Raw genomic sequence first — 4,806 nt, 5'->3', positions numbered from 1 at the left:
ATATTTCTGGAAGTTTTCATTTTGGGATCTCAGGAAATGATCAGTGGATTCTTTTAATTACTATTTTACCCACTTCTTTTAGGATATCATGGCAAGTTTCCTTGACAATTCTTTCCAGCTGCTTGCAATATTTTCTCCTTGACCTGGGAACTCTGGAATTTGGTTATAATATTCCTAGTGTTTTCATTTTGGGATCTCTTTCAAGAAGTGATCAGTGGATTCTTTCAATTTTACCTCCTGGTTCTAGAATATCAGGGCAGTTTTGCTTGATAATTTCTTGAAAGATAATGTCTAGGCTCTTTTTTTGATCATGGCTTTCAGGCAGTCCAATAATTTTAAAATTCTCTCTCCTGGATCTTTTTTCCAGGTCAATTGTTTTTCCAATGAGATATTTTACATTGGTTTCTATTTTTTTCATTCTTTTGGTTATGTTTTGTTATTTCTTGATTTCTTGTAGAATCGTTAGCTTCCATTTGCTCCATTGTAATTTTTAAGGAATTATTTTCTTCATTGAGCTTTGGACCTCCTTTTCCATTTGGCCCATTCTGCTTTTTAAGGCATTCTTCTCCTCATTGCCTTTTTGGACCTCTTTTGCCATTTGGGTTAGTCTATTTTTTAAAATGTTATTTTCTTCAGTATTTTGGGGTCTTCTTTATGAAGTTGTTGACTCATTTTTCATGATTTTCTTGCATTACTCTCATTTCTCTACCCAATTTTTCCTCCACTTCTCTTACTTGATTTTCAAAATCCTTTCTGAGCTCTCCCATGGCATGAGACCAATTCATATTTTTCTTGGATGCTTTTGATGTAGGAGCTTTGACTTTGTTGTCTTCTTCTGAGTGTGTGTTTTGATCTTTTATGTCACCAAAGTAAGATTCTATAGTCTGTTTTTTTATGCTATTTGCTTATTTTCCAGCCAATTACTTGATTTTGACCTCTTTGTCAAGGTAAGACTCTGCTTCCAGAGTGGAGAATGCTCTGTCCCAAGCCTCAGGGGTTTTGCACAGCTATTTTCAGAGATACTGAGGAGGATTCCCTCTTCATGTTGCCACAAGCTCCACCATGCCAGCCCTCCTCCTTGTCCCAGGACCACCACCCAGGAATGCAACCTAGATCCAAGCACAGGCAAAGCAAGAGAATTCGGCCTCACAGCCAGCAAAGGGATCCTTGCAATCCCCCTCTGATCAGCCACTCTCACCCCCCTCATCCCCACCCTGTCTGTAGGCCAAGAGCTCCAAAAGCAGCCACTGCCACTGCCACTGCCACTGCTGCAGCCTCCACCTCCTCTGCTGCCCTGGCATGGGGCCAGACCACACTCCTCTCTCACTCAGGTCTGACAGACCTTTCCTATTGACCTTTTAAGTTTTCTTTTGTGTTTCTGGGTTGAGAAGTCTGGAAACCACCATAGCTGCAAGTGATTCAGTCCCCTGAGGCCTGCTGTAGGTTTGCTAGGGCTCAGTCTGTGCTAGTGCATTTTGTGCTGGACTGTGTTCCTCTCTCAGCCTGGTGCAACAGACCTTTCCTGTTGACCTTCTAGGTTGTCTTGGGCTACAAATTTGTTTCTCTCTGTCATTTTGTATGTTCTGTTCCTCTAGAATTTGTTTAGAGTCATTTTTTACACATATTTGGAAGGGTTTGGGGGAGAGCACAAGCAAGTCTCTGCTTTTACTCTGCCTACTTGGCTCCGCCCCAAAATCATCTTTTCTAGTCCAATAATTCTTAAAGTATCTCTCCTGGATCTATTTTCCAGGTCAGTTGTTTTTCCAGTGAGGTATTTTACATTTTTTTCTATTTTTCATTCTTTTGATTTTGTTTGATTGATTTTTTATGTCCCACAGAGACATTAATTTCCACTTGCACAATTCTCATGTTTAAGGTATCTTTTCTTTCAGTTAGTTTTTGTACCTCCTTTTCCTTTTGGCCAATTCTACTTTTTAAAGAGTTATTTTCTTTTTCTATTTTTTTGTGCTTCCTTTACCAAACTATTGACTTTTTTCCCATGATCTTCTTGTAGTAATAACTCTCATTTCTTTTCCCAATTTTTCTTCTACCTCTCTTATTTGATTTTTAAAATGCTTTTTGAGCTCTTCCAGGAGGACTTTTTGGGCCTGAGACAAATTCATATTTTTCTTTGAGGCTTCACATGTAGGTATTTTGATATTGTTGTCCTCTTCTGAGTTTATGTTTTAATCTTCCCTGTCACCATAGTAGATTTCTATGGTCAGTTTTTTTGTTTGGGGGCTTTTTTTTTTTTTTTTTGCTCATTTTCCAGGCTATTTTGTGACTTTTAAAGAGCTTGACGGAGCTCAATAGCTCTGCTCCTGGGATAGAGGGAACACTGTCTCAAGCTTCTTTTGTCAGGGCCAGGGTGCTCATCTCTGGCTTTCTTTACTGGGGCTTCTGGGGCTGGCAGTTCACCTGTTGTGCTTGGGTTTCCTGGTCTACTCTAGTGGCTGCCAGGCTTGACCATTAGCCTGATCCATCAGGCCTGGAGCCCTCTCAGGCCACTGTTCTGCTTGCCTGATGAGTGTGTGTCTGTCTTCTGATCTGTGCTGGGGCAAGGGGCCTTCCCTGCTTGTTTACCTAGACACTGCCTGCACTGGGCTGCACTCCCCTTTTATTCAAGTGAGATAGACTTTTCTTGTAGTCTTAAGTTTTTTTGGGCTGGCAAATTGTTTTACCCCGTCTTTTTTTGGTTCTTTTGCTCCTGAATTTGTTCTGAAGCATGATTTAAAGCTGTTTGAGGGAAACTGTGGAGAGCTAAGGCAACTTCCTGCCTTTTCTCCACCATCTTGGCTCTGCCCCTATTGTACAATTTTTGAAAGAAGCAAGTAGTATGCAGTGAAGAATCATGGTTTTGTAGTTGCAGTACCTTTTATATTACTCTGTGTATATGGAAATTTTCCCAGTTCAAATAAAACTTTTTTTTAAAGAAAGAGATTTGTGCCTTACCTCTTCAGAGTGAAGGAGAATAGATTTCTCTTTACTTTTCCTCTTACCAGCCATAGCTTTCTTGCAGAAGAGTTACTCATTCAATATATTCAGCCAAAGGAGGTGCCTAGCAAAAGCACTCTACCTGAGGGGAATGAGCATAAGGATATTATTAGAGAAGGGCCATAGGGTCTTAGAGTTGTCATCTTTACTTTTATTTCTTTTTTTTTGTGTTGGAGAAATTTAATTAAAAATTAGGTATCAGTTAGATAGTCTGACCAGTGTGCTGGTCAGATTCAAACACATAAATGATATGTAATTTTTTTTTCTTTTTTTTTTTGGTGTCATCTTTACTGCATGTTCTCTAAATTCATGCCTTTCTGCTAGTATACTCTTATAGTGGGGTGTGAATTACTTAGGGCAAATTAAAATAATTAAATTAACTGACAAACAGTGGTACCTTGTAATTTTTGTATTTTTAAAGAACTTTTACTGTAGAGTAAGGCCTTTAGGTGCAGTCATTTGTTCTACATGATTTGGCAATGAGTTCAAAATCTTTCGATACATTTTAAAAGTTTTTTTTTATCATGAAGCTACACTTTTATCACATTGGGTAATAAATGTCTTTGACAAGCAATACATTTTTATAAATCTAGTCTTGATTGTTGCCTAGATGTTTTCAATGAGGTTTAAACTAGATGAGTTCCCAGTCCATTGAAAAATGTACGTGAAACATTTATCTCTTAGATAAATTTGTTAACCTTTTCTGATTGCGTGACACGGTGCAAATCTATTGCACTATTCCATCTCCATTTGGGAATTTCTGTATCTCTGGAACAATTCTGCTTTTTGGTATATCCACATTTTTTTAAAATCTGAGCTCATAATTCTCTCAATGGGGACAAGACTTCCAGGTCCACTGGAAGTAAAAAAAAAAATCCCTCAAACAGTTTTTGTGTTTCTGTTTTACAATCTGAAGACACTCAGATGTCACATGAGTCATCTGGACTTCTATTGGTATAGTCTTGAAAGAAGTTAGTTTCATCAGCAAAAATTAACCTTTTCTAATTTTCAGTACTCCCATCTTTCTATGGTTTTGCCCATGACAAGTGTTTTTTCTTCATCTGTGGTTAGCAGCTTTTAAAAAAACAACTGGTTTTCATGATGTTCTTCCAACTTAAGGAGGCCTACATGGCACTGTAAAAGAACCAATAAACCCTCTGGTTGTCAGGGCTTACTAAGGGTCTTTATATTTTCCTGAGGATTTATTAGGCTATTTCTGGCAATAGTTTGTCAGCTTTTAGGGCTGTTTTTCATTTTGGACCATGCTTTTCTTTGTCATTCAGTATGACTTGTTGTTATAGGCTTGAACAATCCTTGAAAAGCTTGAGCCACCCACACCAGCGTCTGATATATAGTTAAAATGTCAGTCAAACAAGCTCGCCCATGATCCACATACTGTGCTAAGTGCTGGAAATGCAAAAACAAAACAAAACAAAACATGATTGTTTAGGGAGGCAGAAGGGAGCAAGGCAACTGCTCTGGGGTTTGTTGTCTGACCACCAATTACTACTATATCTTTTTTTTTTCTTTTTGCAGGGGGGAAAGCAGGGCAATTAGGGTTAAATGACTTGCCCAAGGTCACACAGCTAGTTAAGTGTGTCAAGTGTCTGAGGTTGAATTTGAACTCAGGTCCTACTGACTCCAGGGCCAGTGCTCTACCCACTGCACCACCTAGCTGCCCCCATAATATCTTTAACAATCATTTAAAGCATGCTCTTTAAGAATGAGAATTTTCACATGTTTTCTTTGAAGGCAGCTAGGTGCCACAGTGGATACAGTACCTGACCTTGAGTCAGGGAAACTTAAGTTCAT

The sequence above is a fragment of the Trichosurus vulpecula genome, chromosome 5, assembly GCF_011100635.1.
Source record: "Trichosurus vulpecula isolate mTriVul1 chromosome 5, mTriVul1.pri, whole genome shotgun sequence".
In the NCBI taxonomy this organism is placed as follows: domain Eukaryota; kingdom Metazoa; phylum Chordata; class Mammalia; order Diprotodontia; family Phalangeridae; genus Trichosurus; species Trichosurus vulpecula.
Note: the sequence above shows the minus strand (reverse complement) of the source record.